We start from the raw sequence: 12,633 nt of genomic DNA on the forward strand, positions 1-12,633 counted from the left end.
TGACTTCAACTAGCACATACATGCCCACCTGGGGCCCTGCTTTTTAAGTGACCTTCCTGCAGTGTCAACCTCCTGTCAACCAGTCATCCTGCAGAGTGTTCTCGAAAGTTAACCAAAGTCTCCACTTTTTATGAATTCCTTGAAAAACGGAAATGGGATTCAATAAGCTACTTGTCATTAGGATAAGTTTCAATCGATTTAGAAACCGATTATAATACCAACGTAATTAAAAAAAAAGTTTTAACAACAAGAAGATTACTTTTAAGAAAAGCCAAGTAATCTTGAAGCAGTTTAAACAAAAAGAACTAAAATGACCATCACTTTAGAATCAACGATACTACTAATCTGCAAAGTCTGTTTATTTTCTTATATTTCCCTAACTTCTATGATTGCCATATTATCAGAAAAAAATGTATCTGTAAAATGAAACTCAATGTACATTTTCTACTCATATCCTTACTTTGGATTCCGTAAACGAAGGGTGAAACTGGGCAATATTACTGACTTCACTGTCTATATTTCTTTCAATTTGTTACGTGTCGACGTACCCAAACCAGCTGAGCCCGTTCTTCTTCATTCTCACCGTGACATTCGCTAGTATCTACCATTCAGTGTATCTCTTCATTGTGGATTCGTTCAGCTAAGCTGACTCCGCATATCCTGCGAAGAGATTGCATCTCCACAGCATTCATGTTTCTTTCATTCTTCTTCTGTAATATAATCTTCTTCTGTTCTAATATTTTACCATTTACATTGATCTTGCATTCCGTCCTTTCTTAATTTCTTTCAAATACCAGAACCTTTATATTTTCTTTATACCCTAACACATATATAGCGGGGTAGGTTTAAAGTGAAAGCACTTCGTTCTCTACTTTTCGGCCCGTCTTTTTTGATCATTTCTCCGCCTATCCTACCATTCGAAAAAAACTTAATTATCATTATTAGAGATAATTTTTTTTTTAGTGAAAACTGAAATGAATTTCTGAGTAATGATTTCTAATAATCATAATATAATAATAACATCATTTTATTAATAATAAACTTGTTTTATTAACCTTTAAGTATGGACGTCGGGTCTGACAGACCCATCTAGTTCTACGAATTCTACAAATCGGCCACTTCTCGGTGACCTCCGCCACTGAGTCGCTCAGTACCTTTCGTATTAATGACAAAATTAATGTAGATAGCAGTGGTTGTGTCTCTGGGTTCAAAACACGTGAGTATTTAACTTTCTAAACGGGGCCTGGGTCTGTCAGACCCGACGTCCATGTTTCCCATACATTAACGATTTCAAAACACCATATATTTTTATAATATTACAAAATATACTTTAATATTTTAATTGTATTATTTGTATTCAAATGTTTTTATTGTTATATATCATATATTATTTTTGCATTGTTTGTTATATATTTTAGTAATATAAATATTATTTACCTAATAAAGTTAGATTTTTTTTAGTGTTTATGATAAAATGGAAAAAAATGATCGACCAAGCACGTCAGGGACAAAAATATCGGTACTTTATAAACAACAACCACATTTTATAAAGAAAATAGCACTTTATCAAATAAAAAGACGCGTTTCGTATACTAAACTACTCTAAGAATTGAGAATGACTTTGACTCGCGTTTCGCGATCTGATCTATCATTTATTGAACATGAAGCTAAAAAAATAGTTTTGGGTTCTTGAAAAACATGTACACTTTGCCCCCAAAATATATATAGAAACACAACACATACTTATGTTGACTGCAATCGTCCTGTTAGCCTACAATGTTGAAAGTCATTGTGTATGGATGTTCAATAATACCTTATCTTGAGGTGTTGTCAAAATTTTTATTTTATAACATAAGACGTAATTTCTTTATTTTTTTTATTTGTTAGACTTTATATTTTGTTAAAAAAATATTTATTTTATTATCTGTCTTTTTTTTATAGTATTATTTTCTTAAGAGTCATCCCATGTGGCCAAAGACTGAAATTGTGACTTTAAGTTACTTAAATCGTTGTGATGCGTAAACTTTAATAAAAAGCGATTTTATTTATATTGATTTTGTTTGATTTGAGGCTATTCATGTAAACTAAAACATAAAATTGTCTTCTTCCTTTAAAAAATAGACGGAATATGACCAATAAATACACTGGTCTGACAGACCCGACGTCCATATGTGTGTTATAAAAATATCACGTCCATAGTTAACATTAACAGTTTCATAAATGCAAGTTATTTTAACATAACTTAGCTATACAGTAACACAAAGAAACCTGTATTACGGCATACAGTACCAACCCCTCAGAATTCACAACATTTACTAACATATTATGAAATATATGTGAATGTTGTCTCTATTGGTGCTTAGATTACTTTTCTTCGATTTTACACTGCAACCCGCATAAAGCCAGGTTAGATATAAAGAACTTAGTGTTACGACACTCCGCTTTCCACCCGAATTCGAGACACTCCAGGCTAAGTAGCGAAGTAAACACCACTTTTAAATAGTATTAAAACTTTCATTAAAACACACCAAAAATAAACCTAGTTATTATGCCCAATTTGACATAGATATAAATTATATGATTATTTCCTGGTATACAATTGAAAATCAATATATACTGTCATATAATATTCATATTCGTTTCCAACAGATTTTAGCCAAAGGGAATTGTAAAATGATGGATTCATTTTGTGTATGCGATATTTTAAATAATATTATAATATGGATCAGCTTTACATACGCAGAGGAAAGATAGTGTTAAGACACTCCGTTTCCTATACACCGCTGAATTATTGAGAAATTACGTGTGCGGAATTGAATAACGTTATACAAAAAAATAACATTTGAATGAATTTGGGCACCTAGCCATCAAATTATATATCTTAGGTATACGTAGGTAGCGTCTAAGACGACAAATTTATTATTTTTCAAGCCTATTGTGCTCACTTAGCCTACTTTGTTGAATGTTTTGTCACGTAATCACTTACCATCAGGTGACCCCGACGCTCGGTTCCCTTGAAGACAAGGATTTGGAAAAAGGAAAGAGATTTGGAAAAAGGAAAAAGTATACCTTTTTGCTCTGATCAAAGAAGAATACTATATCTTTAATGACTTCTACCAGTTTTAGCCTATGGCTTTGCTCCCACAGTCAGTTGACATGACACATTCAACAAATACATACGGTTACATCATGTTCCTGAGATTCACACGTCTAACCAAACAAACAAACTCTACTTTACAATATTAATATAGAAGTAAAACAAAAATAAAAAAAGTCGTTTCGTCGACGCCAATCTATAAAGGAACCTATTCGATCGAAAGAACGGCAAAAGGTATACATTATGCAAGACCCATCGAGCCTGTCATTAGCGTTTTAATTACAAACTAAACGTGAATGTCTGAAGGCAATGTATTTCACGGAGGATATTTTCAAATTTTCCTATAGGTAAAGAAAAATAGGAAAACCTTTATTGGAAAGGAAAGAGTGACATGGCTCTCTGTTTTCAATATTGCTTGTTTGACCGATTGATTGAAGCTTAACATAAGATTTAATAAATAATGGGGCAGAGAGTGACTTATTTCTCTATTCAATATCATTGTTGTACAATTGAAAAGTGTCTATACATACACACAACAGATGTGTGTTCGATTCTCATTTACATCGTGTCTAATCAACTAAAGGCTTTAGTCCTTTATGACAGGTTTTAAAGAACCCAGTGTCAAGACACTCCGTTCCCAACTTTCCACCTCAATTTGCAACACTGAGTGTTGAGTAATGAAATTCAACGTGTCAAATAATGCTTTGATCTGAAAGACTTGGGGATTGAACCCACTACTATCACACTATAAGAACATAAATAGCTAGGTATATCCTACATCAATTTTACCTCTACATATTCGAACCGACTTTTTTAAAACAAAACGCTACCTTTTAATCGGATTGCAGTCCAAATTAAATTTAGTGTGATATTCGAGGCCTGGACAATGAAATTAACAGAGTTCTTTGTGAACATGGAAAATCAATTTGGCACTGTAAAAATGTAAACGGAAAAAATGGAACGGAAACATCGTTCTTTGCCCAAATGGTGAATGATATATGGATAGATACCGTCATTGTGTTATAGACTTGTATATGTTTGTTTGTCGGTCTGTATGTAGAAAACTCATCTTTTGTTGTTTGCTTCTATGAAAATTTTATCTATAACTGCACCCGCATGGTAAAATCAAAACAACTAAGAGTTATACGCGAGGCAAGCTCAACCGTAATTTCCTGAAATCGGGCAGTCCGCGGAGACCGGGGTGTCCTTTACACTGGGTCTTCTTACATTACCCTCCATTCTATATTCGGAAACCACGTAGCTATAAAAAATACCCGACATATAGGAGAAGCCACCAACAAATACAAAGTCAAAATATATTAATAATTCATCAACGGTCTTGTAATTTGATCCTTATATATTATTTCTATTTAAATTGACATAATAACGACAAAATGGCGGGCAAATTGCAAGGCGGCCATCTTGTGCCCGTTTCGCATTACGCCATGACGTTTAGTTTTTAATATTTAATCTGTTCTAGGAACTCTTTGATTCTTTTTATTGGGTTTAATTTAAATTTGTGTATTTTTCTTTGAAAATCGATATCAATTAACATTTTTAGCAAGGAAAATAAATATGCTAGTCTATTATTACTCCTTTGTACCAAGGCAGTTTCTATCTAATAAATTAATAATTTTATCTTAAGCTCTTAACTCAGCGCCGCACTTCGATTTGTTATAAGAAAAAAACAATCATTTAGTTATGAGAGTTACAAGTTTTTCGATTGATTTAATATTTTTTATTAAAAAACACTTTTATATTTATATTTTAGATACGATATCTATAAATAAATATTAATACATACACAAAAGAACTGTCTCTTTTACTAACAAAATACTTATTCGAGGTAAAGTTCGACAAACATTTAACATTACTGGTGGAACTTAATTTCCTGAATGAAGCCGGTATGAAAGTTTCGAGTCTTGTTTGTTAGCTGTTTTGCTTCAAAATATCGACCACCACACTTAAACTATACGCTGTACAGGTTCTTCTATTCATTCTATGGAATCATAGAAAGTTGGGTGAAGAATTATTTTAGAAACAAGGAAAAATGTTATTGGGGGCATTTAATAACGTAAAAGCGTCACCAGAATGTGAGGTTCTCCTATGAGAAGAAAATGTTAAATAGAAAAAAAAATCCAATGAATAAATATTAAGTTTATCATATAGCTATTTTTTCATAAGCTTGCCACTACAGAAATTGATAGAAATAACAGAAAATCCAATACTAGCAAGTAAACTCGGTCGGTCAGCCACATTGTTCATGTATATTTAATAAATAAAAATGTATGGAATTAATATCGATTGAATCTCATGCTTCCAGTCTATGTAATAAGATAATCATTTATAAGAAATTATATCATTTATATTGAAAAGAGCAACTGTTAAGTTTTTTGTCGGCTTTTCTCAGCAGAACTTCTCTCAGAGCCGGTGGCAGCCGTGTGTTCATCCGTCAAATCCCCCATTAAAGTGGAGAACGAAAGTGTAAGAGACCTCTTCAGATCCGGTGATAGCTTTATGTTCATCCAATGATCCAAAAGTACTTGCAAATATTTATTTGAATAAAGAAGATTTTGAATTTATTCTGGCACGGAAATAACAAAATTGACTATTTCTCAAATAAAAACAATTTCTTTGTGCCTAGATTAATATACATAAGATATAATACAGATAAACCCAACAATTATATATGTTGAAAAAAAAGTATTTAAGACATATAAATTTACCTCCTAAGGTGTTCAAAGGTATTTTTCTATATAAATTACTTTATGTCAAATAACAATTTTCAAAGCCACATTTTATGTGGAATCTGTTGTCTAGCAACATATTAAGTTTCCTAGACAAAAACTAGAACTATATAAGGCATCACGCTATCCAAACAGCACAACCATATTTGGCTTCATCACAGCGGGATAAAAAACCACCCTTGCTAAGAGTGGGGGTTGAAATTTAAAAAAAAATTAGCAACCCCCGGTGCAGTCGTTGACCGGCAGGGGGTGGGCGTGGCCCAGATATTTATAAACACCATCGATCGACGACAGACGGACGTCTGATCGTCTAATTGCAATAATTTCTTACTTTAGCTTTACGTTGAATCCACCATCGAATGGCAGGGTAGGCAGAGGGAACCTAGTGTTAAGACTTCCCATTCCCCACGCACCGCCAAAGTTTCGAGACATTGCGTATTGAGTGGCGGATCTTAACGTCGCTCTTTGTTTTGATATTTATAATCACACGCACAAATAATTATTGTAAATAATACACAAATAATTAATTATGACAAAAAGATGAAAATGAGAATTTACTGACACTTGGAACAGCGTCTGACAGTAAACGCGACGGTTTTGGATTCAATCCTTAAGGGAGAGGGATTTCATTTAAAAGCAAAGACAACCTGGCGATAACTCACTCCACTATAAGACAGGGAAACCCTTTAGCAGGTGAAAACATGAAATCAAAAATATTTAGATCAATTATCCATCCAAATGTTATTTTCTGGAATCTGTATATAATAAGCTGTTACTCTAAATTCGGTAGCAAACACGGCGCAGCACGCATGATCGCGCACTATCGGATATCCAGACAGCCGAGATGACAGCCGGGCACCTGACGTGGTTGGCTTTGGGGTGTGGTGCGAGTGCGGGCGAGGGCGATTGTTTTATTTATTTCTTTTTTAATATGGGTAATTTTACAATGTTGTTTTAGTAGTCTGTTTTAAGTAGTAATATATATTATAAAATTTAAAAGTTATACCAGTGAAGGAATTTTACAAATCTGTAATACCTCATGTCCACAAATTAAGGGGTTAAATTCATTATTTCAATTATATTTCTTTGCTAAAAATAATATTTTAGAAAAGTCAAGTAGTACCTGTAATAACTAAGTCTCGGTAAAATCTGCTTTATTCAAGCACTATAACTATATGAGCACACGCGACAATATACAGATATCTACTGGAGTTTTTCGTTCTAATAAGACAAAGTCAACTCTGCAATATTTTCATGCATTTTTCTGCATTCGGGTGGAAAGCAGAAACCGTAGTATCTTGATTGTATCTACTTACCAACCTATGTCTTAAGCTCCTCCTACATCCTTTTTTTAAAAACCACATTACATATTTTATAAAATTAATTGTTATATATACAAGTTAACATATCTGGTAATTTCCGTAAATAAATTAGAGTCCAAATTTATGAATTTAAATTTTTTTACAAAGTGTCGCTTAAAAATAATAGACCAATTAATTCCCTATAAAATTAAGTTCACATATAAAATCCAATACACAACTACAAAAATCCAATACTTAATCTTACAAAACTCTCATAACTTGTACCATACTAAAATAAGCCGATTTTATAGGCATATTTGCGTGACGGGTTAACTGAGATTTTCAGTCAGATCAGTGTGTGCCCAACAAATTTGTATCGCTAATTGCTTCGCCCTACTTTGCCTGGACAAGCATTGAATATATCTCATCTAATTTACTTAATCTGAATATATTTATATTCTTTTAGATTTACGTTATATCTGGAACATAGCAGGGTAGGCAAAGGGAACATGGTAACCTAGTGTCAAAATTTCAAGGCATTGCGTGTCGCGAATTGTGTAACTCAACGCTGCGCTTTGTTTCGTAACCAGAGCGAGAAAATTAAAATATTAAATAATTCATCTACACAAGTGGGAGTCGAACCCACAAGCTGTCGCGTTTAGACTGGACTCTTTTAATCTATATAATTATGTCAAACTCCGCCTTACGTAGGTTATGACAGACAACGCACAGTTGAGATTACGCGGCGTAGAACGCTGAAATTTACCAGGTTCCTGGATTCGATTTCCGCTTTGGGAAATGATTTATTAAATATTTAAATTTTTAAATTAGCGTGTCGGAATAAATATAGCTTACGAGTATAGGTCAACGCTATCAAAAGATACGAGCATTTATACATCGTTTTTTATGCATTTCGTATGAAATTCGCCCCGTAATCAAAACGTACTCCCATGGAACTAAGTTATGAAATCTGGCACAAGTAAAAACTTACACTACAAATAAAGGAACAAAGTAAAAGGAAGAAGTAGTACTTTCTGTTGCGCTGTGACCGACTCGCACTAGGCTAGTTGTTCTTAGCCTCATGCTGTTTACCACATATAGCAGGCTAGTCAGAGGAAACCTAGTGTTGACACACTTTCCGTTACTCCTACACCCACAAATTTTCGAGAAATTACGTGATGAGTGGCGGCACCCAACGCTGCGCTCCTTTTTGTTACCAGCGTCAAAAATAAAAAAACAATTTAATTCCCCCAAATGATAATCGAACCCAATATATTGCAACATTACCCGAAATCACAATCATTCTTCAACAAAACTGCAACACCAAAGAACAGAACAACACAACAAAAAAAAACGAAAAACTTAAACTAAAATACCGCATTTTCATTCGATATTCCCGATACAGGTACCCACTGGCCGGTAGCCGCCCGTCCGGCGCGGCGTTAAGTTACAAGAAACAAGAGATCGACACGCACGTCGCACAGTACTCGGCGTACGAGCGATTAAGCCATCACCAAGTCGACCGACTAATTGAATGAGATGGTAAATTTTATATTATTTTTTTCTCTGTTTATTTATTATAATTATGTATGTATGTATGTATGGGATTAATATATTATTTTCGATAAGTTCATTTGTGTTTTTTTTATAAAAAGTAGTATTTAGTAGATAGAATTGTGTCATGTGTCATACATGACCTATTCTAAAGTAGCCCAGGTAACCCGGTAATACAGTGGGTTACTCCGCAACGATTAAGTATAAACAACTCTCTCCTAGTTGAAATTGAACCCACTACTACGTCGCGTTGCAATCACTTACTACGGCGCTGCGCTACGACGGACTTATACTAAATTTAGAATGACATATAGTGATTTTGCACTCCGAAATGGAGAACTTTAGTAGGTAAGAACCTGAATTTAACAAATTGTGAATTCAATCACCATTCGCCGCGTGCTCAAGTAACCAAGTGTATGACATCACTATTGTATGACATGAATGTGTCATTTGTATGACACATGACACATTCGGTAAATACATCATTACATTATATTAATGTTACCCATTAATATGATTTAATATTGCCTTCTTCGATAAATTAAATATCAAAAACAAAATTATCTTTTTAATTCGAACCAGCAGTTCCTGAGATAAGCGCGTTTAACCAAAACATTCCTTCAGATTTTTTTATGATATTAGTATAGACAGAATAAAGCAATGGTAGCCATCCTGCATTATATCCACGCATTTTTATCAATATAAAATATCACTCGAGTATATTTCATTTGCAGTAGTAATTTACAGAGTCCCTTATTCCCGTCGCCGGGTATTCCCCCGAGGGTTGCCCTTAAAAGGCAATTAGATAAATGCTTCTTAATCTTTTTTGTATTATCTATTTTGATACAATGTTGAAAATGTAAGGAGCATTACTAAAACGACAGTTGCGGGTTCAATTCCGCTACAATATTTTAGTTTTGTTTTATTTTTGATTTTAAATTTATGTTTTATTATAATTATACTTGTTCTGCTTCACGCTGCATTCAGTACAACAGTGTTGAGACTCTCCATTGTCCATTTTGTGCCCAAACTTTGAGACATTGCGTGTTGAATGGCGAAACTCAAAGTCGCTCTTTATCTTCGTACCAGAGACCAAAAAATGAAAATAATGAAAATGAAATCAAACCCTCAACCGTCGCGTTTACTGTTAGACACTGGCACCACTGCGCCACAAGGGTCAAAGCGTAAATGTAACAAAATCCTACATCTCTTACATCATTTCATTGTAATACCTTGAAGTAATGATTAATACAAAGCGACAGACGCGTTCAGCGGGAAATAGGTGGACACTACACGCGAGTAGAGCAAGTCAACTGTATGAAGGTAGATACCATTGGTTGAAAGGTATGTGAGTTCGAGTTCCCGCGTGAAGCAATAATGAAAAATAAAAAAAAATGGATATTGAGTTCTTTGTTTAGAAAGAAAAAGGAAAGACAAATAAAATAGGTAGACTAAAGCAAGCAAAAGGGGAGAAAAAAGTTATTAAGATTATTAGTATAAAGATATAGTACATTTTGACACAATAATTATATTAGGATTAAAATGTGTTAGAATAATAACGTTGATCTTATACTAAAACTTACTCTGTAAGAGTTAGATCTTGAAATATTTCTGTCAATCTCAAAGTATTTTTAGTTTCACGCTAGCGTGCTAGCTAGGCAGGGGGACCTAGTATTAGGGGACCTTTTCTCAATTTCTGTATAATTTTCAAGGCATAACTTTTTGAGACGCGTAACGTTGGTGTAACGTAACTGAACGCCGCGTTCTGTCTTGCTATATGTGTAAAAATCGACCGTAACATTAATTCAAAACAAAAATATCCTACATGTACCTTTGAACTTTAAATTTTAATTTAGATTAATTATAAACATAATATCCTTAGTAGCGGTAGCATCAACTCGATGCAACCGACCATAGCCGAAAAAAAAAACTGGTACAGCATCCACGGGGGCAAGATCTCGAAACGAATAAAAATTAAGATGAATACCACTACTGACGAATACTGCTTAACATTCTTCGAACTGATGAGCTCTGACAATGCGTAACAAAATTATTACTTTATAAACAATAAACCTATAGCTATATTTTTTATTTTTGTACTATTTTTATATTAAAATGTATACAAGGCCAGGAAATATTGGGACCAGCGGGAGAAGCGTGAAACGCGAGAGGTTGCGGGTTCGATTCCGCTCGAGGAAATGGAAATATTTAATATTTTCATTTTTCTTGCTCTGTTAACGAGGCAAAGCACGGCGTTGAGTACCGCCATCCAACACGCAATGCCACAAGAATTCATCGGTAAGTGGGGAACGGAAGTGTCTTAATGGGAACGGAGTGTCTTAACATTAGGTTCCCAGGCTCCTCGTGGCATCGCCGCTATTCTTCAGATACAGCGTAAAAAATTACAAATCTGATACAGTGGGATTCAAAATAATTTACATAGCAACAATAAATGTTATATATGACAAAATTGGATCCACTATAGTGCACCTTTGCATCGCGTAATGGCGGCGCGTTGGTGAAAAATTAATTAAATGTGGTAGCCCTTTTGAAAGTATGGAGCTTTTTAAGTGCATGGCGTATTTTATAGCTGTGTAGTGAGATATGATAAGATATATTACTATATAAGAGAGTATAGAGCTTATGGGCACTACCATCCTAAATCGACCAAGAGCGAGTCCGGGTATGCACTCACTTAAGTTTTCTTTTTATCATATAAATAGCGGTAACCAAGTTCTACTTTGAAGTTACCGGGAGTTTGAAGTAACAGGATAAAACGGGATATTCAATACACTTCTTAAACTTTATGAAAACAAAGTTGCGGGTGCAACTTGTATAACATATGAAAATAGCAAACTGGAAATATATTTCTAAGCTAATTATTGAAATTCTTCAGTTAAATCAAAAGTAATCAGCATATTTTTTTAATTTCATCTTCTTTAGCAATTTGAAAGATATGCAGTGTAATGCATAGGTACCTACTACGTATAAAATGACGCTCGATTTTCCAGATATAAATTAAAAATATATATTTACATTAAAAAAAAAAATTAAGTATTGCCCCTACAACCAATGCATTAATAAGACAGCTGCACCAATTTTTATTTTAGTCAAAGGAAACAAAATATAGTATAGCACCACAACGTTAGGTACGACAGCTACCTCAAACAATTACTGTAGATAAAAATTAAATAGATTAAGCTTGGCGTACACTTTATATTACTGAATGAAGAAGAATTATACAATTAATAAAAAATATAAAAAAAAAACTTTGCACCCTTTGTGCTCAAAATCGAACCTGTTTACCATGCCTTATAAACACGACCCTTATGTATACTGTACCTACCTACTACAGTATTCTATACAATAGTTGATTAACAACAAAGGTGGCCTAATTGTAGAATTGTAGTCACTTCTAGAATAAAACGAGTTTTAGAATTTCAGTTAAAACAATGTCGCGATCGTTCCTTTTGTTTCCTAGATACATTATTTTAGAAAACAGATCTAACTGTAAACTCGATGATCGCGAGTTCGATTCCCACTCGGGTGAATGAATTATTTACATTTGTAAACGTTTAAGCTTTTTTAATAATTTACATAAACTTATTAAAAACAATTCTTAAGATTATATTCAATTAAAGCATTAACAAAAAAATGCAAGCTTTTCACGATAACATTGAAACTGGCAACTAAAGAAAAAATAACGTAAATCTGTAGCAAGAGAGAATACGGCGTTAAATTCCACGCAAACGTCTCAAGCAAATCGAACGGAGAGCAGAAACTCTCCCCGCCTTTCCACTCTACTTTTATTTTATCAATTTGTACTTTTTAAACCTAACTAAAGTATTTAAGTGCGAATTTACCAAAGTGTCCATATAAATAAAACTTTATTGTATTCTCTCAACCTCGTTAGTTGGGAATGAAACGAATCGTG

Source organism: Heliconius melpomene, chromosome 7 (assembly GCF_056956725.1).
Source record: "Heliconius melpomene rosina isolate 202511_hmr_F chromosome 7, ASM5695672v1, whole genome shotgun sequence".
Taxonomy (NCBI): Eukaryota; Metazoa; Arthropoda; class Insecta; order Lepidoptera; family Nymphalidae; genus Heliconius; species Heliconius melpomene.